Here is a 24,704-nt window from a genome sequence, read left to right as displayed (position 1 = left end):
TGGGACAAATAATCCGATAGCTGCAATGAAGGGAGGATTGGGTTTCATCTGCACTTTGGTAATAGGAACACTTACAGGCTTTAGTGGCACTGAAGAATCATACTCAGGTTTGGTAGAAATGCAATAGGGGCCCCAGGGGTTTGGTAGAATGGGTGAGGGGTGAGTGGGCACTCATGATTGAGTCCTTTAGTCTGTTTTCAATAAAGTAGGGAAATGTGGGCCAGGATAAAGCTTTAGAATGTGGAGCTGGGGGATCTAGAGGTTGACGATGGCTAGGTTTCCTGGTGTCTGCCAATAATTGAAGGAGACCTAAGCCTCACCCACTAACACCAGGTGTAGAGAAATTCCAACTGATCTGGTGCTGAGTTTTGATTTTTTTTAAGCATTTAACCCCAAATTCTCTGACCTCACCTGCAATGGAATTCTCCAGACCCGCTGCAGCGATTGTTTTTATTCATTCATGGAGTATGGGCATCGCTGGCTGGCCAGCATTTATTGCCCATCCCTAGTTGCCCTTGAGAAGGTGGTGGTGAGCCGCCTTCTTGAACCGCTGCAGTCCAACGTGCTGTGTTGACCCACAATGCTGTTAGGGATGGGATTCCAGGAATTTTACCCATCAACTGTGAAGGAATGGCGATAAATTTCCGAGCCAGGATGGCGAGTGGCTTGAAGGGGATTCAAAAGGGGTTGAGGTTAGAATGAGCTGTGATAGGTGGAAATGCTGGACTTGGAATAGGAGGGCTGTAAGGGGAAGGAAATGGAATTGGTTAGATGCATTGGCCATGATAAATTCTCCATTAGTGTACCCGAGCAGGCACTGGAGTGTGGCAAATAAGGGATCTTAACAGTAACGTTAAACTTGAAATATGCAAACGGTGGTGTTCCCATGTATCTGCTATTCTTGTCCTTCTGGATGGAAGTGGTCGTGGGTTTGGAAAGTGCTGTCTAAGGATCTCTGGTGAATTGCTGCAGTGCATCTTGTAGCTAGTACACACTGCTGCCACTGAGCATTGGTGGTAGAGGGAGTGGAGTGAGTGCCAAATTCTCCATTCTCACCGGCAATGGTGGAGGGACAGATGAGATGGAAGAATCCTGACCTACGTTTGCTATTTTGTGATTGAAATTGCAAACACTCCAATGTTAATAACTATAAATAAACCAAAGCTTTCTAATTCGAGACTTCAAAATCCAACTCATTTGTTTTCTTCAATTTTCAAAAGCAAATGAAACAAAAGTTGAGGGCTGTCATTGTATTTGTACCCTTGATTTTTCTCTCACTCTCTCAATCCCTTCCAGTAGTTAGTAATTAGAAAGTTCACATTTTCTAACACAATGTAGATGACAATCAGGTGAGATGATTAACAAGTTTTCACTGGAAGTGAACTTAATTACATTGCACAGAGACACTGTGATCCTGAAATGCCTCAAAGGGTCTGTGGCCTCTGACCATCACTCCAGGCAGAAGAAATCGAAAACCAACTGTACTCAGAATCTGCCATCTCAGTGAATTTCTCGGCAGCCTTTTAATGTTTGTGCTTTAAGATAAAAAACCAGAGCTGGGATTCCCAATGGGTAGCAGTTCCTCTCCTTAGGTTCCAGTGGGATTCAGTGTATCCATGGAGGCTAATACACCAAGTCAGTGTGGGTGAAATTTATTATTGGGTAGAAATGGCACCTACTGGTGGAGTTGGGTCAAGAAGGTGGCCTAAACACTCAAGACTCAAGGTTTTATCATTTTTTTAAGATTGAAAGAATCATGAATAGAATTATAAAATCCTGCATAGTCCCCAAGAGCAAGCAAACTGATGTTTATGCCCCTCTGTCCCATGTATTAGACACCCATCTCCTCACACTGACAAGTGCACATATACACGCACAAATGCAAGCACACAACCAGACACATGCAAACACATACCACGCAGACGCATGCAAGCACACACACATGCAAACATACAGATGCACACACACGTGCACAAATACAAACACGTGCATGCACACATTCAGATACACATGCACAAATGCAAACATACACTTGCACACATTCAGTCACATACGTGCACACATGTACAGGATAACTTTTCTGTTTAAAAGAAAAAGCTACATCAACTTTACCTGAATAAAGCTTTTGACAGTTTTCCTCCAGTTTCTCTTCAAGCAGCAACTACTAGAATAAAGCAAGATGTTTTAAGAGTACAGCTGCTTGAACAGGATTGATGCAAGATGGGCAATTAAATAGACTGCTCATGCTCAGATTGCACAGTCCAAATTCAGTTCATAGAGTTTCAGTCCTGCACCAAAACTCTAAGCTGAGGCTTAATTTGGGAGAACGTGATACCTTTAACTTTTAACATGAACCGGAGCGGGAACCTGACAGGATTACTTTGGCCGTCCGTTCAATTTTCCTACTCATTAGAGTCAAAATTTGCAATTTACTCTCAATTTTTATTCTAAAAATATGAAACAAAAACAACCCTTATACAGAACAAGTACTTAAAGAGAAAGGAAAAAATAGCAATTTAAGGGTAACGGGCAGCTTGCAGCCATTCACATCCATGTGATTTACCTATTGACTGTTGCAACAGGTGCTTCAACACAATTCAGAGCACATGTTTCTCAAGACTAGAAATACAAATCATCTGTGTACACAAAGCAGGCCTGTGATAGTCAAAAAGGTCCTTTGTCTCATTGTAGTTTTTGTTCCCCTAGTTCATGCATCATTTTTGCAAACATTCCATTACTGTTACCATTTATGTTCCCTCGCTAGCAAAAATATGTAGATAATATGTCATTGGGAATGCTGTGTTTGGTGCTTAGGTACCACAGTGACTAGCCTTGGTGCCATAGATACAACAGGAAAATGTGTCCTGTAGTCAGGCTGAAATCATTGACACGTTCCTGTGACATCTGATCGTATTTTATCTACAGCAACCCGGAGCAGTTTCTAAAATCAAAAACATTAAGTGTGTGAGTCTGTTGAAATGCACAGACCCAACTGAATCACCCTTGCCCTCTCAAATATTCCCCCCTTCCCTAATCCCTTGCCCTTCTTTTTGATGAACTGGGGTGGCACAATGGCACAGTGGTTAGTACTGCTGCCTCACGGCGGCAGGGACCCGGGTTCAATTCCTGGCGAGGGTCACTGCCTGTGTGGAGTTTGTATGTTCTCTCCGTGTCTGCGTGCGCTTCCTCTGGGTGCCCCAGTTTCCTCCCACAGCCTGAAAGATGTGCTGATCAGGTGCATTGACCCTGAACAGGGGCGGACTGTAGCGACTAGGGGAATTTCACAGTAACTTCATTGCAGTGTTAATGTAAGCCTTACTTGTGACTAATAAATAAATAAACCTTAATTTAACTTGATGCCCTCTCAGGACTTCCCTCACTGCCACTGTTGGCAGTGTAGCCGCCAGCAATCCCTTTTTCCCTCAGCTCCCTGGAGACACTCAGTCTGTGCCTGCGACTTGCCGATTTTATTTAAAGGATGCCTGAAGCCCAAACCTTTTTCATGACAACAGTTCTATGCATTTTTACGCTATAGCGAAAGGGACAGGGCGGGGAGTGGGCCTGAGTAAGATGCTCTGTCAGGAGAGTCTGGTGTAGACTCAATAGGTCAAATGGCCTCCTTCTGCACTGTAGGAATTCTATGATTCTAGAAATATGGAGTGTGCCTCAGTTAGGCCTATCTATTCTGATGTGGGTTTTGCAAAAATGATAGATAAAATAGGGGGAAAAATATGACAATGAGATAACGGACAAAGGGCCTTTTCGACCATCAGAGGCCTACTCTCTGTACATATGTAATTTGCATTTCCAGGCTTGTGTTAGGGAGCTTAACCCAGCTAGATGCACAAGTGAGAGAACATAGAATGAAATGATCGATGAAGAGAAGATGTCCTGTTGTGCAACTTCTTTTAATGAGTCAAACACTTCCAACTTCGTGAATTTCTGCCAGTTGCTGCAATTTTTTTCAAAGCTTTTTTTTTGTTTCGGTTACTGAAGTTTTCTGGCGAGATCGCACTCTATCCAGAGCTCAATTTGTGCTCCAGGATCAACATTGTCATCTCAGATGATCTTTCCTCGGCTGCAACAATACTCAATGGTGGGTGCGGACGGGTAAATGTTGAGGCTGCCGGAACACCCGCATCACCGACACAGCCAGCAAGCCGCCTCGGGCATTTCCGAGGTGAAGTTGGACTAGGCTTCAGCCTGAGGCAAGCCCCAGGGTGAATCCACTGCAGGGTTTTCACCGTGCCAGATTCTATTTTCCAACTTCTCATGAAATATTGCCAAGGTTTTATAAAATTTCGAACCCAAGTAAAAGCTACAGTAAGACAGGAGAGTGAGTCTCCCAAAGAGAGTTCAAACTTTTGTTCGGTGGATGCTGAAACTTTGTGAAGAAAGATCAGACGCAGTAAAGAAGTTGGCTCATTTCCTGCAAGCCTATTCTACACAGCTGGCATAGATCAATTCAACCCTCACCCAGAATGCGTAGCATATCGCTCAGGAGAGCAACTTACTCAACTATTACAGGGGCCCTGAAATCTGCTTTCTCACACAAACCCACTATTGTGGACCATTCGGCAGAGAAAGAGCGAAAGTCACTCTGATTAAAATCAAAAGTGCACACAGACTGTTAACCTATTGTATAATTAGGTTACTGAATTATGTATTAAAGGCCCCTAGATGGTTTGGCAACAGCAGCAGCCCTTGTATACATTAGCAGCACTGCGGTATAACATCATAGGGATGAGAGCGGATGAAGAAATGAGCCAACGTGGCTGAGGGAATACAGAACAGGTAAAGTATCGGACTGAAGTGGAAGGGTCATTATGGGAACAATGCTGCATTCTCATCAACAGGCTTACTGTAATGACCAAGCAAAATAAATTCATTACAATGCATTTGAGGGCATCTCATCCAGTCAATAAACCATTTATTATTCACTACTTCTGTTCAAAAACCCCAGCAAATCAACTTTTCCTGACATTAACAAATGCCTATTTTCTAATTAAGGTTCAAATCAAAGGTATACAACTGCTAACGGCCAGTCACCACTCTGCCAGCATTTGGATCCTTATTCAAATGTCGGGTTGAAGCAGTTCACTTATGATTAATTGATTTCAGTGGGAAAAGGAAGTCCATCATATGAGAAGGCAGTAAGAGCAGCATAAGCTCATAACGAGTAAAAGTCGTTTAGTGAAACCAGAGAGACATTGGGATTCAGACAGTACTTCCAAGAATCTTAAAAGAAATGATTTCTCCAGAGAAGATTGTGTCTTTAGGAGGACTAATTCCTGTCCACTGTGAAAATGAAATCTCACTGTCTGTCAACCTTTGGAATTAAACAATCTTACCTGTTTCTGCTTTCTTTAGTTCAAAGATACCATTGATTTTTTTTAGCGCTAAATTTACACCAATGTAGCACACAGAGGAACAGGCCATTCCCAACAACTGTTATGAGAAATTTTAAAACTGCTAATTGAAAAGATATTGTCACAGGACGATATTAATTGTGGATGAAGCCTTTCTTTGTAGGTTTCTTTGGCCTCTAGATTTAATGAAAGAAGACATTTGGGGCAATTAGCTATTTCGGCCTTTCCCTTCCCTTATATCTCTCAATTTTTTATTACTCTTTCTGTTATCAGCTTTTCCTTTGCATACCTTCCTCTGTTATAAGTTAAGGGCTCTATCTCCTATAGTTATTTTTTCTCTGGCATTTTAAAGTAACATAACGTTTATTTATTCATCACAAGTAGGCTTACGTTAACGCTGCACTGAAGATGCTGTGAAAATCCCCTAGTCGCTGTACTCCGGCATCTGTTCGGGAGCAGTGAGGGAGTATTTAACATGGCCAATGCACTTAACCAGCATGTCTTTTGGACTGTGGGAGGAAACAGGAGCACCAGAGGAAACCCACACAGACACAGAGAGAACATGCACACTCCACACAGACTGAACCAAGGAAGGATGTGCTGGCCTTGGAAAGGATCCAGAGGAGATTCACAAGAATGATCATAGGAATGAAAGATTTGTCGTATGAGGAATGGTTGAGGAATCTGGGTCTATACTTGATGGAGCTTACAAGGATGAGGGGGAATCAAATTGAAACTTACAGAATACTGAGAGGCCTAGATAGAGCAAGTAAGTAAGTTTATTTATTATTAGTCACAAGTAAGGCTTATATTAACACTGTAATTAAGTTACTGTGAAATTCCCCTAGTTGCCACACTACGGCGCCTGTTTGGGTCAATGCACCTAACCAGCACGTCTTTCAGACTGTGGGAGGAAGCCGGAGCACCTGGAAGAAACCCATGTAGACACAGGTGGAATGTGCAAACTCCACACAGACAGTGACCCAAGCTGGGAATCGAATCCATGTCCCTGGCGCTGTGAGGCAGCAGTGCTAACCATTGTGCCACTGTGCCATCCCTATGGAGAGGATACTTCCACTGGTGGAACTTGAGGGCACAACCTCAGAGTGAAACTGAGACAAGGAGGAATTTCTTCAGCCAGAGGTTGAATCTGTGGAACTCATTGCCACAGAGGGCTGTGGAGGCCAGGTCATTGAGTGTCTTTAAGACAGAGATGGATAGGTTCTTGTTCAATAGGGAATCAAGGGTCATGGGGAGAAGACTGGACAATGGGGATGAGAATCATATCAGCCACGATTGAATGGCGGAGCAGGACCAATGGGCCAAATGGCCTAACTCTGCTCCTATATCTGATGGTCTTAGCAAATGAATTTTAAGGAAAAAGAAACAAAGCAAACAGCAAATAAAATTGGGCAAATTAAAGCCCAGTTAGACAGGGCAGGAGAAATACAGCGGAAGAAAGATTTGATTAAGACAGAGATAAAGAAACAGAAAGAAAAGTTAAGAGACACATAACATTTATGGTGTAAAAGAATCAACAGGAACAATTTTCAACTGCATGAGTGAGACTAAAGGTTCCAACTGTTCCTTTTCTGGGAGGTGGAATTTTCCCATCTGCCCACAGCGGGTTTCATGGTGTGTGGGAGTGGAGAATCCAGTGCCAGGCAAAAAGTCGTAAACATGCCAGTGCAAAAGCAGTTTGCAGTTCTCCCAATGGCTTGGTGGTTATCCCACCACCGAGTGGCATGAATGCCATTACCATTCATTTCAATCTCATGAGGGCTCATGAAAATAGCTGTCATGTCTTCCAATCTTGTGTCACGCCAGCAGGTAATTACATTGGTCTCAAACCCTTTTGAAAATGTGTGATATCAGACCTCAGTTAGCTCATCATTTTGAGGTGAGAGCAACATACATAGCCTGCTGGCCATGGTGCTGTGCCACTCTTGTTGCAATGAATGCCATTCCGCTGGGGCTGTGAGCCTAGGCCTCTGGCACTGCCTCAAGGGCAAAGTGCCAATCCCAGGGGGCACCTTGGTATGACCCACTGGGTATGAGGCAGTGCCAAGGGGACTTGACCTGATGGGACAATCAGTGGGAGTCCCACTACCATTCTGTGGTTGAGATCAATGGGGGAGGGAAGCTGTCCACTGGAGTGGGAGGGAGCCAGCCTGGGGAAGTGGGCTGCAAGGGGGGATTCGCACTGTGGGGTGTGGAGAAGGGTAGGGTGGTTAGAAATGTCAGAAGGAAGGGAAATTGGAGCCGCGGGGAGTGAGGGGCATTCGAGGCTGGGTGTTTGAGGCTTGAAGGGCCAGCGATCAGGTCATGGTGGGGTGGAGAGCTGACGATGCAGGGTTGTGGGGCTGGCCAACGATTGAACTGGTCAGCAATCAGGAGGCCGGCAGACTCGGGCCATTGTGCATGTGCTGATCTTGGTGCATGTGCAGTGACTCACTCAGTGCTTTGCTGCCGGTCTCTCACAATGCATAGAGTGTGGGAGATTCATTTTGAAATCCCCACTGAAACAACCACTATGATTTACTCCAATTTTCACACAAATTCGACACTATCACCACACATAGCCTCCTATGTTTTAATAGGATCCTTACAAAAAGTGAAATACCAGACTTAATTATGTGTAGCGGATTGAGTCATATTAAATCTAGCGATGCCCGTGGTTTAATAAGGTATTCCTATTTTTGTGACCTTGTCAGCAGTATGACACAACTCATCCAGCAACTTAGAAAACCTGGTATATCCTTTCACCACTTCACATTGTGAGATTTTCAGTCACTAAGAACGCCTCACGCCATGGGGTCACCGTTATTTTGTTCAACTATAGTTAAGCGTGCAATGCAGAAATCTTCCGTTAACAATGTTTCATGATGGCTTGAAATTTCTTGGATCACACTGACAGAAATAGCACTGAAATTTAAAACACTTTCTACCCCAATCTTGTGAAAAGACACTTATGCTCAATTTCCTGCCGAGTTCATTTGCCTGTGCAAAATGGTACAAACAAGTGCGAATTTAGCAGTAATAGCAAAGAAGCAGGCCATTGGTCAATAGGCCCATATTGATCTTTAAGGTCCCTTTGAATCTCCTCACATCCTTTGCTGGTGTATCATCCTATTCTTTTCTCTCCCATGTGCTTATCTTATTTCTGCTTGGATGCATCAACATCATTCGCCTCAACTGCTCTGTGTGATAATGAGTTCCACGTTCCGCAGATGTTTTTTCCCCAAATTATCTAATGGATTCTTTGGTTACCCTTATAGATTAATGGCCCTCAGTTCTGCTTTAATCCGTAAGCAAAAGCATCTTTGCTATGTCTACTTTGTCAAGCTCTTTCACAAACTCAGGACGGAATTTTAAGGTCTTGTCACAGTGGGGGCAGGGCTGGAAAACGCAGTGAGCTGTTCAAATGTCCAGTGGTGACACTGGAAAATTCTGCCTGTGGGAGCAGCTGCAACTTACCACCCTTGAAGACCTCCACCAAGTCTCAAATCAGACTTCTCTTTTCTGCAGTAAGGAGCCTGTTCAAACTTTAGTCCTTATAAAATGGATTGAAGCTATGTACCTGTTCACCAACATTTTTATGGAATGGAGAAAAATAATATCTGCGGATTGGGGCACGTCTAAAGTTAGCAGAGTTGTTTGGCTAGGTGGAATATCCATATAATCTACAAAATTCCTACTGTGCAGAAAGAGGTCATTTGACCCATTTTTTTATCCTTCGGAGGAAGATACATGCCCTTTGGCATTGTTAAAAGTCTACATGAATATGCATCAAAAGTACATAAACACACTGGATCTGTCAAAAGCATAAACTGTCAACCTGTCAAGGTATTTAAAGTTCATGGCCTTTACATATTTGAAAAATAGCAGTCTATAGTTCTAAACAAATCAATGCTTGCTACTTCACACTTCCTGTACACATATCCCTGAGGGTTAACATCACTTCATTAATGCCCAATGATGACTTTACAACCTTCTATGATTATGGTGGGATGACAGTAATAGATCTTTGAAGTGGGTCTATCAGGTGTAATGTTTGTTTTTATAAGGGATTAATGAAGTTAAATTTAGTGAATTGGTTTTATCAATGAGATTGCTTTTATTGAAATAGTGAATTCTTCAACAAACACAAAATAACTTTATTTTATCTCACCTCAGCCTGGGTCCAGAGGTCTGCCGATGGTAAACACTGAGTTATTTCACATGGTTATTGTATGAACCAAATGTGGTGGTTGGAGATCATGAGTTGACATGAACTGGCACTAAGTTGACATAGAGGCAATAAAAGGCAGGATGGGGGTGGAGCAGCATAGGCTGGCATGGAGGTGACAATGGGGTAGAGTGGCATTGGGTGGTGTGGAGGTTATAAGAGCACCGGGGGGGGGAATGTGTAGGGTTAGGGTTTGAAGGCTGTATGTTTTATTGGCTAGAATTCTCTGATCTCATGCACCCTGCCACTACTGACAACGAGAATGGAGAATTTGGCACTCAGTGAACACTTCATTTACTGCAGTGGGACTGAAGAATTCCAGCTGCGGGTGAGATTGGAGAATTCTGGCCATTCATAAAATCATACAGCACAGAAGAGGCCCTTTGGCCCATCGAGTCCACTGACACATTAGAAATACCTGAACTCCCACCTAATCCCTAATGCCATCTTGGCCATAGCCCTGAATGTTATGATGTGCCAAGTGCTCATCCATGTACTTTTTAAAGGTTGTAAGACAACCTGCCTCTACACCCTCCCAAGCAGTGCATACCAAACCGTCACCACCCTCTGGTAAAAAAGTTTCCCCTCACATCCCCCCTAAACCTCTTGCCCCTCATGACTGACCCTTCAACTAAGGGGAACAGTTGCTCCTTATCCACTCCGTCCATATTTCTCATAATCTTGGACATCTCGATCAGATTGCACCTCAGCCTTCTCTGCTCCATCAAAAACAAACCAAGCCTATGCAATTGTTTTCTTTAACAAAAAGCCTCAAGCAGAGTGTCATTGTATCCCGACAGGCCTTCTGCCCAGCCCTCCTCCACACATAGAAGTCGCTGTACTCTTTCCGGTACCACCTACTGTGATTCTTATTTTAACCTTGTCCCTTAATCCCTAACCCACCAGACCAAAAATCTGACCTTCTAGGTAAGGTACTCCTGGGTCAGGTTTGCAGAGTCTTGAACTGTATCGAATATGCAAACAAACTCGGGACAGAAAATTCCGGCCCAAATATTAACACGAAACTTCAAGGATCCAGTTCTTTAGAATGACACAGATTCTTTAATACAGAGAATTCTCTAGATCTAAACATTATGTAATTTGGGACGAACGCCCAATTAAATAGCTCACTGGAAGGGAGCTCGAAAAACTATTTGTATCTCATGACCTGACACAGTCATTTATGTTTAACAGTTAAAATAATCAAAATGGAATGATACAACAATGGCATTTTCAAACAAGAGTTGGTTAACAGTCATACAAGTGTCTCTTTCCCAAAAGCCAAAGCAGATTTCAAACCAAAAGTACATTCCATTATCAACATCCAAAGCCCAATTAAAAATATTTCTTTCTGTTTTTTTTATTCATTTGTGGGACATGGCTAGCATTTATTGCTCATCCCAAGTTGCCCTTAAAAACGAATGGCTTACTAGGCCTTTTCAGAGGGTAGTTGAGAGTGAGTCACATTGCTGTGGCTCTGGAGTCACATGTTGGCCAGACCAGGTAAGGATGGCAGATTTCCTTCCCTAAAGGACATTGGTGAACCAGATGGGTTTTCCTGACAATGGTTTCATGGTCATCAGTAGATTCTTAATTCTAGACATTTTTATTGGATTCAAATTCCACCAACTACCGTGACAGGATTTGAACCCAGGCCCCCAGAACATTAGCTGAGTTTCTGGATTAGTAGCCTAGCGATAATACCACTTGGCCATCACCTCAATCTTGGGTACAAAGATGTGCAGGTTAGGTTGATTGGCTATGCTAAAATTGCCCTTTAATGTCCTGAGATGCGTAGGTAGATGGATTAGTGAGTAAATGTGTAGGGATAAGGGGTAGGGCCTGGGTGGGATTGTGGTTGGCGCAGACTCAATGGGCCAAATGGCCTCTTTCTGCACTGTAGGGTTTTTATGATTCTATGATTCTAACCTGGAGCAAATTTAAAGCAACAATACTCACTTAAGTTCTCAAGGCCAATAAATGACACATCATAATATTTGAGTATAGTTATGTGTTGCACCTACTGCATCAATGCTGAATGCTAAGATATTGAAGTATTTTTTTAATGTGCTCGGACTGGCAAATTCACCAATAGATAATTCTGTAACAATTTTAGATGCATGACCTGGATTATGGGTTAGATTGTTTTTGACTGCTGGTTAATACAAGCTTTTAACCAGTGCTGGTGGAGGAAACCCCATTGCTGTAATATTACATCAATTTCTCGTTGTAGTTTAAAAGTCCTTGTAGGCCATTGTCAGAAAGCAGCAGACAATTTGTCTGTTAAACAGGTAAGGGAGTAAATTTATTATTTATGATTCATCCTTTCACATATTAAACATGCATAAATACACTACCGGAGTTTTGTTCTGATGTTGACAGAGCTTAATTGGCACATAGCAAGGAGCGATCCCACTTCAGTGCCGGGAAACAACTGCTGAAAGTGGAAACAACTGCCAAGTTGAAAATATTACTGTTGACCTTTAGCTTTTTACATTATCCCATGGCTTCCACAGTGCCCATGATAGCTCCCTCGTACTAGACAAAAGAATTACATCGATACCATCAGGTAGAGAATCATGTTATCATTGGAGAGTTCCCACTACATGTTTATTTTGCAGCAGGCTAGCTGCAGTTACTCCCATGGCAACCTTTATGGCAGTCGCAAGCAGTCTCTCTCATGTCAAACAAGTATGTTCGGAAACAGAATATTTTGGAATCACAATCCAAAATAATTATTTTCTCTCCTCCTGGTCTGCATTCGCAGTTGGCAAACCGTCAACATTTCACAATAGGATCACTCTAACTGTTGCTCATATCTCCCTTCTCAGACCATATATTTTCATATTTTCTCCGCATTGAGAAAAGAATAAATCCTTTCAGATTAAAAGAGTGTTGCACGGTGGCACCGCAGCAGTGGGCTGCAGGGTTGATCCCCCATGCCACTAAGCTCCTGATATTAGTAGCGCTGCTGTGGGGAGATTACAAAGACCTGAGGATGTGCACAGTGAAGGAACAGAATTGGAAGGATAGTCACCCCCAGGCCAGTATTGTGCTCTTTTCAGCTGCTGGTGTTTGGCAGAGGCCTGGTTAAAGGTTGCCCACCTGACATTTCAAAAGTAATTGGCGCAAAAAAATAAAGCAATTTCATATTCTCATGCATATTTAATAGCATTGTGAAAAATGTCAACTCTAGGTGAAGCAGCCCTGATGATTCTGGTACCTCGTGGGGATAGAACCATAATGTTTTAAAGCACAAAACAAGACCATTCGACTCTTTAGCCCAGGTATTGAACTTGTTGACCTGCAAAGCGGCAGCATCTGTGAATATCGGCTTATTGGTTTAACTGCCCATTACGACAATGTCCCAGCTTTCATTTGCATTGGCTTTAGCTGAAATCAAAACCGGACAAGCCTTTAAAATGAGCAGCAGTTGGGTCCGCGGTGCCAGTCCCATCGCTGGGCAGGAAATAGCCTGTGAGATTCCTTGTTAGAGCAATTCAAAACCAATCATACTGCTGCACAGTCTCCCCGCAGCCATGTATTTTGCTTTGCTTTATCGATTCATGTAGTTTTCCTTTAAAACATGTAATGATCTCTGATTTAACGTTCCCTATGGTAAAAGATTCTGTGCCCTAATAATCCTCTGCACAAAAAAGTTTCTCACAACCAGTCTTCTTGCTTTCTGAGTAACAATCTTAAATTGATGATCCCTTATTTCTGACTCCCCCAACAAGAAGAAATAGCACTTCTAGCAAAAACGTTCATAATTTAAAAAAATAACCCCCTCTGCTTCAGTGGAAATGGACCTCATATCTCAAATCTTTCCACATAATTATAGTTTCCTATCCTGGGATCATCCTGGTTTATCTATGCTGAACACTCTCTTATGGCTTTAATGTACTTTCTATCACAGCGTGACCAAACTGCACACAGTATACTAAGTGTGTCCAAACCACTGCTTTGTGTAAATGTATCAGTATTTCTTTCAAGCTACATCACGATTTATAAAACCCAATGTTCTACCAGCTTTTCTTGTGCTTTTATGCATCTGCAATAAGAGAATCATGGAGGTGACACTGACTATCACTGGCCTGGATTGGACACAGTGTACGCCAGTAAGTTGAGGGACACCAGATATTGTTTTCTGGCTTCATTTAAATTTGTGCAAAAACTGGGGCCACTATCAGTAGATGGCACAGTAGTTAGCACTGCTGCCTCACTGCGCCAGGGACCTGGGTTCGATTCCTGGCTTGGGTCACTGTCTGTGTGGAGTGTGCATGTCCTCTCCATGCCTGCATGGGTTTCCTCCAGGTGCTCCAGTTTCCTTCCACAGTCCAAAAGATGTGCAATTTAAGTGGATTGGCCATGCTAAGTTCTCCCTCAGTGTACCTGAACAGGTGCCAGACTATGGGGACAAGGGAACTTTTGTAGTAACTCTATTACAATATTAACGTAAGCCTACTTGTCATAGTAATAAATCAACTAAAACTTAAAATGATGTGGCCCCAAGTAGCTGGCATGTAATAACAATTCCAATTCACTGGTACGTCCAGAAAGGAAAGGGCAGTCGTGAAGTGAGGAAGAGTGTTTAGGAAGATCAAATGCTTCAAAGGCTGCAATTTAGAAAAGGATTTCTTAAAAGACATATCTTTTAGGTGATGGCTTCCAGTGGTCCTTTTAAGCAGTGCCGATTCAGTTGCATATGGTCTTGGTAATCTTGAATGCACAGCATATATTTGGTGCAGTTCAATTTTGGGAAGTTGTCTATTAGCATAAAAATGTTGTTTCTTACCCTTTACCCACATGGTGCACTTTATAGAATCTGCTTGCATATATTGTCCACTATAGAGGGTGCACAGTGCCCATTTTATTTCCATTAAACTGGCAAAGTGCCAAGAAATTTCAAGGCCATGTATTTAAGCCCCTTGATCTGTCTGTTCATCTAAACTCTCCTGCAAAGCATGTGGAGAAGGTAGTTAAGAAGGCATACTGCGTGCTTGCCTTCATTGGCCAGGGTAGTGAGTTTAAAAATTGGCAAGTCATGCTGCAGCTTTATAGAACTAGGCTGCACTTGGAATACAGTGTTCGATTCTGGGCCCCACACTACCAGAAGGATGTGGAGGCTTTGGAGGGGGTACAGAAAAGATTTATCAGGATTTTGCCTGGTATGAAGGGCATTAGCTATGAGGAAAGGTTGGAGAAACTTGGTTTGTTCTCACTGGAGTAACGGAGGTTGAGGAGAGACCTGATGGATGTGTACAAGATTATGAGAGGTGTGGACAGAGTGGATAGTCAGAAGCTTTTTCCCTAGGTGGAAGAGTCAATTACTAGGGGGCATAGGTTTAAGGCGCGAGGGGCAAGTTTTAAAAGAGATGTACGAGGCAGATTTTTTATGTAGAGTGGTGTGTGCCTGGAACTTATTGCCGGGGGAGGTAGTGCAAGCGGATACGGTAGTGACTTTTAAGAGGTGTCTTGACAAGTACATAAATGAGGTGGGAATCGGGGATATGGTCCCCCGAAGCATAGGGGGTTTTAGTTAAGTCGGGCAGCATGGTTGGTGCAGGCTTGGAGGGCTGAAGGGCCTGTTCCTGTGCTGTAATTTTCTTTGTTCTTTGTTTCACAACAACATAGAAATAGGAGTTCTTGAGTTTGGAATCCTGCTCATTTTATGCCAATCAGTCCAATAGTGTCATAGAGATTTACAGCATGGAAACAATCTCTTTGGCCCAACTTGTCCATGCCGCCCTTCTTTTCTTAAACCCCTAAGCTAGTCCTAATTGCCTGCATCTGACCCATATCCCTCTATACCCATCTTACCCATGTAACTGTCTGAACGCTTTTTTAAAAGACAAAATTATATCCACCTCTACTACTACCTCTGGCATCTTATTCCAGATACTTAACTCCCTTTGTTTGAAAAAATTGTCCCTCTGGACTCTTTTGTATCTCTCCCCTCTCACTTTAAACCCATTGCCTCTAGTTTTAGACTTCCATACCTATGGGAAAGGATATTAACTATCTAGCTGATCTATGCCCCTTGTTATTTTACAGACTTCTATAAGATACCTCTAAGCCTGCTACGCTCCAGAGAAAAAAGTCCCAGTCTATCCAGCCTATCCTTATAACTCATACCATCAAGCCCCGGTAGCATCCTGGTAAATGTTTTTTGCACTCTTTCTAGTTTAATAATATTCTTTCTATAATAGGGTGACCAGAACTGAACACAGTATTCCAAGTGTGGCCAATCTGGACAGAATTGGCCAAACCAGCACAATAATTTGAAACAGGGATGAGTGGGCCACAGATGGAAAGGATGGCTCGTCTGTTAGACCACCAGATAGCAAGGTCGCACAGGATTCTCCTGCTGAGGCCTCAGACGAGGACCTCAATGGGGTAGCACATTACTGATCAGCATGCTCACAGGGATGGTGGTGCATGGGCTGACCAGCCACACAGTTTCCTACGTCAATGCACATAGAGGAATCTAGCTCGAACTTGGCCAAGGGCACTGCATGGAATTTAAACTCTCCACTGCCTCCGTTCCATCCTTGTCATGCTGGAGACCCAAAGACACTACAACTACTGCCCATGTACCTGTTGAATTCTTTGTGTCAGTAGGCCGGTACTCCTCTGCCATCCCTGTGAGGGTGCATCGTCAGTCTTTGCAAGTCCAAAAACTCCTAACAACTTCCAGACATTCTGGAATTGCAAAATGATTGTACTTGAGATCCAGGTGCCTAACCCTTTAAGGAATGTCTGTCCAGGGATCAGTTTGGAGTTTCACATTTGTTGCTTGTTGAGTATCATAGAATTTCTTCAGTATAGAAGGAGGCCATTTAGCCCATTGAGTGTGTAGCAACCATATCTTCACCCAGGCCCTACTGCTATAACCCCACACATTTATCCTGCTAATCCTCCTGACACTGGGGTCAATTTAGCATGGCCAATCAACCTAACCCGCACATCATTGGACTGTGGGAGGAAACCAGTGCACCCAGAGGAAACCCATGCAGACACAGGGAGAATGTGCAAACTCCACACAGACAGTGACCCAAGGCCGGAATTGAACCCAGGTCCCTGGCGCCATGAGGTAGCAGTGCTAACCACTGTGGCACCGTGCCGAGTAATTGATGAATTTGTTGTTTGGATCTAGATGATCCAAATTTAGTCATCCTGGCATTGCAGCAGCTGGCTGGGGGCAGCGGTGAGGTGGGGGGAGGGGGTTTGGGGGAGAGTGATGGTGGGCTTTGGTTAGATGCTCTTTTGGAGGGTAGGAGCAGACTTATTGCACTGAATGATCTCCTTTTGCACGGTAAAGATTCTGTGATTCTGTGGTAATACCTCTGAAACAAAATCTCTGGCCTGGGTTTTCCAGCTGTAATGACAGAATGCTGTTAATATTCACGGCCATTGCTCTGTGAAACTGACAACAACTTCTGCCGCCACATGCTCAATTAAAGTTGGAAATCCAGAAGCTATTAATGATTCCCTACTCCTCCACAGGTTGCCTGTTGAACTACCTATAGGTGGCCATCAATCAGAGATCACTAAATTGACATGAATTTAAACTTTTTTATCCTCATGGTAAAACCTTTGACAATGTTCGTCCTTCTTGTGTGAGGCATAGCTGGGTTTTATACAGACTTTATCATATATAGTGCTGAATAGCCTCTCTGGTCCTGAAAAACTAATTTTATTTTTGTAGAATGTCAAATTTCTCAATTCCATAATAAAAATCCATTAGATTTTTCAAAACAATATACAGTTGTATAAGATTTATTTATATCTTTTTAGTTTCAACCTTAATCTAATTGTGCATGTTCCAATCTTTTCTATCTTTCTGTAAAATTACAAGAGGAGGATAAAATCCGCTTGCTACTTTCCTGGTGTGCTGTCTGTGAGAATCCCCCAATGCAATGGGTTGCGTGACTGCTTGGTGATATTACAGTTGCTGACCACCGCCAGAATGAAGTTGATATCAGATAAATTGAAATTGACACTGTATAGCTCATTCGATTTTCCTGGGCAGTTTTCTTCGAGGTCAGCAGTGAGCAGTGTTACAATGCTGACTATGCCAAAATGCAAGTCTCTTAAAAAATCTTTTGTCCCTTCAGTGATCAATCCTGTATATCACTTGGGAGAAAGCATTTGAATTAACCACATCAGATTATATTTCTTTCAAAATATTATTGACCTTCATGGAATTCTTGGGCAAACTAAATATGAAACATGTTTTATTATTCTGCCAGTGCAAATGAAAATTTCACATAGACATTCATGAAGATCAAAAATGACCATGAAATAATTCACAGCACCACATGCTGTTCCAGAATTAATTCCAAGACAGGCTTCAAGTTTCACCAGGATCGACATGTGCACAGAATAAATAAGACATTTCATTAATGATGGTGAGTTCCAGACATCCCTTCACCTGGGTCATGATAATCATATAATGTTACAGGGCAGAAGATGGCCATTTGGCCCACCAACAACAATCCCAGCCTATCCCCGTAACCTCATGTTCTACCTTGCTACTTCCACTGACACAAAGGGGCAATTTATCATGCATGGCCATTCAATCTAAACCACACATTTCAGGACTGTGGGAGGAAACTGGAGCACCCAGAGAAAGCCCACGCAGAAACAGGGAGAGTATGCAAACTGCACATAGTCACCCGAGGCTGGAATTGAACCCGGGTCCCCGGCACTGTGAGGCAGTAGTATTAACAACTGTGCCACCATGCCGCCCTGGTACTTGTGCGTTTTGAGTTTCCCACGCTCGCAGGAGAAGTGGTATATCTCACCACTGACAATGTGACCTGTCAGGATTTTCTGGGCCCACTGCGTTGGGACCGATTGCAGGAGATTCAGCGGCTCAGCCAAAAACCCACTGACTTTCGACAGGACTGAGTGATTCTGGCAGCAGGTGGGTCTGAAAAATCCCACCCTTCATCTTTATTTAATTGCACTTCTTAATCGTTAATCATGCAGACCACCACTTACTCTCTATTGAATATCAATGGCTGCTGAACATGTGATTGTAATTGGTTATTTGATACTGATATCCTGTCACAGCAAAACTCAGGGGCAGTCTGCAGAGTGATACCAACAAGACTGAGAAAACTTGTGCCACCTTTGCTTTCTAAGAGCCAAGAGGCTCAAATGTCTTTCAAGAAGCCTCACAATTTGTCTCCAAAGCTCCATGTTCCCCTGTAAATAAATTGGATCTCATGAGACAACAGCCAAAGAGTGCTTGTCTGTGTGCCCTGTTGGACAATCTTCTCTCTGAAGGAAGCCTTCAGTTAATCTGGATATTTCCATCCCAACTATGCAAAATACATTTCAAGCGTGAAGAAACTTCCTTACTCATTGGACTCTCAAGGACAGGAAGGAGAGCAGTTAAATATTCCTTTGTTATTGAGACTTGCAGAAGTGCACGACTTTCTTTAATTGTATCTTTCTTGAGTATGTGGTGTGTGACTGATGAAACATTTAGAACATTTGGGATTAGCTTGTGAATGAATAATCCTTTTTGCTTAAACTCACAAATGGCTGCTGTTGGCACTCCTTCCTTAAACTGACCACATGCTGATGGGGCTTTAGAAACACACACATCTAACTGTACAAAAGTAAACCAGACTGCTTATACAGAAAGGGGGGGGATTGGGTTTTTCAGGTTCCCTCTACTCCTCTGTCCTGAGGAAGGTGAAGAATCACATGGTAACCACAGTGAGTCAGAGTCCTCTGGTTAATTCCTCTCCTTGGGTGCGATTCTCCAGCCTCCCAGCTGGGTGTTTCCCACCAGTGGGAGGTGGCGCAATGTTTGCTCGTGGTTGGGATCCTTTGGTTCCCGCCACCGTCAATGGGAATTTCCACTGACATCACCCCATGCCGGCAGGAAACCCACGGATGGGGATGCACTGCCAGTGGGACCAGAGGGTCCTGTTGATGTGAATGGCTGGAGAATTCCTTCCAATGTTCCCAGTTTTAGTACCACTGGCTAAGATCATCCAATTAATCATGATCTAGGGATTAAACTAAGACTGTCCTCAGTCCATATGGCTCTATACTGCATTGGGTGGTGTACTTATTCGCCAAACCATTGAGGAAACTAAAGTTTAATTATAATGCCTACCCTGCAACTGGTTAAGAGGTAGACCAGGTGGAATGTAGCTCTTTATCTCAACACTCATTACTTAATGATTCACACATAGTGAAACTAAATGTTTGGATGTCACCAATGCTATTATTTTATCACAGTGTGAGTATTTGCATTCATTGTTAATTTTCTTAGCTCTGTTCTTTTTGCTATCTGTACAAAATCAGGAAAGGATTCTATTAAATATGTTGTTTCAATCCTTGTGCACAACAAAACACAACTAATTAACTGCTAAGACCTTTGTTTTATTTTTAATTAATAAAACATAGAGAATTAGGCAAAAAAAAGTTAATAGAATCTTAATGTCATCTCAGGAGCTATGAAACAAAGCAGGGCAGAGGTAATGATGAGTCTGTACTAAAGCTAAGTAAGACCCCAGTTAGAATACTTCCCACAGTATTGGGATCCGGACTAAAGATTAATGAGATATGAGAACAGAGTGGATAAATTTGATGATCAGCTATGATCAAAATGAATGGTGGAGTAGGTTTGAAAGGTCAATTAGTCTACTCCTGATTCTAGTTTCTATGTTTCCATGTTTCTAAATGCTCATGCGAATGGTAAAGGTGAATACACTGTCTGGGCTGAATGGCCAGTTTCTGTACTTTAACTTTCACGTCTTCAAAGCAAAACCTGCAACTTACATTTTAACAATTCTAGGATAATACCTCACTTACAGTTTGTTCTGAAATAGTAACACACAGAAGAGTTGAGATGATGTCAAAACCTGATAGTCCAACATTAGCAGCCTATAAATGTTATCTAAAGCCTGAAATGTATTACTGCCTTGCAACCTATTTCCACTATCCCCCCGCCCCCACCCCCACAATGTATAGGAAATATATTGCCTCTTCTCAATTCTGTATAGAAATAAATATGGGCCGGGACTCTCCGACCTCACCTGTGGCAAGGATTCTCCAGTCCTGATGCTGTGAACGGAAATTTGGCTGGGCGTCAAATTCCCTGTCCTTGCTGGCAGCGGTTTGGGGGGCGGGTGGTGGGGTGGTTAGTTGTACATGTCCGGAGAACTCAGGCCATAGTCGGGCAGAGACTTGTGCGGATGGAATTTGTTATGGTATGAGCTGTGCTTCCAAACCAAAGGCATGAAACTCATAAGGTAGGATGCTGGCATCACCAATGGATTTTATTAAGAAATGTTTCTCCACTGGCACACACCAATACTTCTTTTCCCCACCCATTTACCTCAGAGGCCAAATAATCTTTAAAAATGTTCTTTTGAAACAGAAACTGACAGCTGTAAACATGATGGCAGGATGTTACATATTGCCGCGGACATATAATCTTCTAGTGCGTGTAATTTCAAAGTTTTGATCAAATTTTGCACTCATCAAGATGAGCGATGTCACTGCTGGAAACTGAAACCTTCTTCTTTAAGAAACCAAGTGGCTGCATCAAGCAATCCAATCAAAGTGTAGCATGGGTTAACGGCAAGAAAGTTTCTTGTAATCTGCATAACAATTACTCACACTTAATGTATGTGATTCAGGAGACACAGAATGGAGGGAAATGGCTTCCCTTTTGATCTCCATGAATCATAAATAATAATAATCATAGAATCCCTACAGTGCAAAAGGAGGCCATTCAGTCCATCAAGTCTGCACCGACAACAATCCTACCCAGGTCCTATCCCTGTAATCCCACATATTTACCCTGCTAATCCCCCTGACACAAATGGGCAATTTAGCATGGCCAATCCACCTAATCTGCACATCTTTGGACTGTGGGAGGAAACTGGGGCACCCACAGGAAACTCACGCAGAAAGGAAGAGAACTTGTAAACTCCACACAGAGAGTGATCCGCGACCGGAATTGAACCCAGCTCCTTGGTGCAGTAAGGCAGCAGTGCTAACCACTGTGCTGTGATAATAATCATTATTAATAAGTCACAAGTGGAATCTCTCTGAAACACCCCTCAATGGTACCAGTCTTCCTTATGTGTCTCTGATAGCAAGCACTAACGGGAGCTGAAATAAGGAAGGTTGCGTGCTGAGGACACAATCACTAAAAATTGAAACAATACACTCCAGGTCAAACCTCATAATCAAAGCACAAAAGAAGGATGCTTTCATCTGATCAGCTTGACTGAGGTATGAACCCAAGGTTTGTATCAATTCATTACTGCAACTGAAACGTATTCATACAGACTCTTCCTTTGGCCACCCTTGAAGTGTTTTGTGAGTCTCCCCACTATAAAAAGAATATTGGAGCACAGGAGAAAGAGCTGATAGAATTTACAAAGAAGTGACCAGAGTTCAGCAGATTCACCGATCAGGAAATATTGAACAAACTGCTGTTATTTTCTCTGGAAAGGAGACTAAGAAGATTGTGGAGAAATAATTTCCACTTGTGGGTGCATCTAGCAGATGTGGCTATAAATATAAGGTAACCATTAAAACACAGATTAAAGGATTTCTTTGCACAGAGAAGAGTGAGAAGGTGGAAGTTAGTATCACTTAGTGTAGAAGGAGCAGGTAGTGTTGATGCATTTAAGAGGAAACTTTCCTGTACACATCAAAAAGAAGGAACAAAGAGATATAGGAACAGAATGGGAATAGGTAATTGGTTTAGGAGGAGGTTGATGCTGAGTTTAAACATACATCAGTCCATTTATGTGCTTCAGATTTTATGTAATTCTATGCACACAGTTAAATCATAAACAGAGTAAAAATAACTTTGATGAATACCAAACAGATGAAACCTTCCAATAAGATCCCTGTAGTGAATGTGAATGTTCCAACGGTGTTATCATAAATGTCTGGGACAGACTCTGAGCCAGAGACAACTTTAAAATGGGGCCAATCATTATCTTTGGGAAAAGGCTAGGAGATTTAGCATATCGATGAAAACGTAGGGTCAGTGGCGGGCCATTCAACCCCGTGAACCTATAACCAGCGCTCATGTCTTTACAATCACTGTTGAGCTATGCCGCAACGATTTTCATTACTTCTATTTTTCTGTTGTCCTCCCAGATCCCAATCTTTCAAAACTGGAACTGAAACATAAGGCAGGGTTTTCTGGCCCCGCCCACTGCCGGGATCATCCAGTCCTGCTGAAAGACTTTTAGCCGGTCACTGAATCTCCCATGAGCGGGTCCAGAAAACCGCATCCACAGGGTTTCATAGTCTACTGGGCAATATTTACAGTGCAGCAATAATTGCATTCCAATTCAATTAGGCCTTGGCTGATTCGCACCTCAACTTCAGCCATCCACCCTCATTCTATTTCCATTAACATCCTAGCCTGACAAATAACAATTGAGCTCGGATTGGATAACTCCAATTATCCCACAATCCACAGTCCATCATGTGTAAGCAGTGCAGCAAAAGGCTTGATTTGTAACTTTACAGCAGAAAATCTTGTACATTAACCCCGTTGCCCAATGCTTAAATATGCAAAAATAAATTGATTACTTAATATCTAAGTTAACCAAAGTTCATAGGAAAAGGCATCTGAATTCCCACAGTACAGGAGACGGCCATTTGGTCCATCAAGCCTGCACTGACAACAATCCCACCCTATCCCTGTATCCCCACATATTTACCCTGTTAATCCCCCCAAAACTACGGTAAATTTAGCATGGTCAATCAGCCTAACTGCACATCTTTGGAGTGTGGGAGGAAACTGGAGCACCCGGAGTAAACCCATGTAGACATGGGGAGAACGTGTAAACTCCACACAGACAGTGACCCAAGCCAGGAATCGAAACAGGGTCCCTCACAGGCACTGTGAGGCAGCAGTGCTAACCACTGTGCCACCCCAAAATATCGGGGCTTTCCAGATGGTAATTAGTATTCATGTCTTTACGTTTGTAATTTAGTTACACTGTGATAAATTGTCACTTTGATTGAATATTTTTGTCTTTTGCCTTCCCAGGATTTAATGTTTCTGAAGGCTCTGGGAACGGCAGCATAAAAAGGCTCAAACTCTACAATGTGATACTTGTAGTACATCATTTAATGCCTGCTGTAATTTTTATCTGGATGGGATTTTTCATGCCGCCCCCCCCCCCACCCCCCCCCCCCCCCACCCCCCCCCCCCCACCTCTCCATCCCCACATCACTCCACCGCTGTCGTGTTTTCTGGCAATGAAGGGGACAAGTGGCTCACAATTAAGATCTGGTTCTGCTGTTATCTGCAGCATTTTGCTTGGCTCGCCCACCCTCTGCTTATTATTTCAGTTTATGACATACGTGTGAAAGACATCTTTAAAATAGCAAACAGGAGATATTTGTACCAAAGCGTTCACCCATAGGTTGCAAGTATTATGCAACTTTTGTGAAACCTCTTGCCTGTCACCATGTTCGACACTCCTGAAATGGCCTTACTTTACTATCTTGGAAGCTTTTGAATGGCTTGATGATATAACCAATTGAAATTGATTTTGCAAAGTTCATAGGAAAAGGCATCTGAATAAACTGGAACGGTGTCTCTCATTTATTTCTACTTCTAGTACTCTGTCAGTGATTGTAAATTCAATCAAATTCACACAAGGGCAGCACAGTGGTTAGCACTGCAGCCTCACAGCTCCAGGGACCCTGGTTCAATTCCAGCCTTGGGTGACTGCCTGTGTAGAGTTTGCATGTTCTACCCAGTCTGCATGGGTTTCCTCCAGTTTCCTCCCATGGTCCAAAGATGTGCAGGCTAGGTGGATTGTCTGTGTTAAATTGCCCCTTTGCATCCCAGGGTGTGTAGATTAGATGGATTAACCATGGGGTTATGGATCTAGGATGGGGGAGAGGGCCTGGATAGGATAACATGTCAGAGGGTTGTTACAAACTTAATGGGCCAAATGGCTTCCTCTGCACTGTAGGGACTCTATGATTCTATGATCACTTTGCCACTGCGGACACCACAAGCACAATTTCAATGGTCTGATATAACTCAGATGTAACAATTACAGTCAACACCAGTCTTTCTTTCCTGC

General features: G+C 42.9%; 1 protein-coding gene across 4 annotated transcripts in view; it reads right to left on the bottom strand.

The window, feature by feature from the left end:
• The window catches only part of rbfox1 (RNA binding fox-1 homolog 1), a 1,792,700-nt gene that overhangs the window by 557,080 nt on the left and 1,210,916 nt on the right, over positions 1-24,704 (bottom strand). The window contains exon 5 of one of the 4 annotated variants that reach the window (XM_080206634.1): positions 2,113-2,164. The exons of the other annotated variants lie outside the window; for them this stretch is intronic. The gene's annotated coding sequence lies outside the window, so the exon portion shown is untranslated. The remainder of the gene's footprint in view (positions 1-2,112; positions 2,165-24,704) is intronic. 4 annotated transcript variants of the gene reach the window in all.

This window comes from Carcharhinus amblyrhynchos, chromosome 18, assembly GCF_965287045.1.
Source record: "Carcharhinus amblyrhynchos chromosome 18, sCarAmb.v2.hapA, whole genome shotgun sequence".
Taxonomy (NCBI): Eukaryota; Metazoa; Chordata; class Chondrichthyes; order Carcharhiniformes; family Carcharhinidae; genus Carcharhinus; species Carcharhinus amblyrhynchos.
Note: the sequence above shows the minus strand (reverse complement) of the source record. Positions and strands in the feature narration are given on the sequence as shown.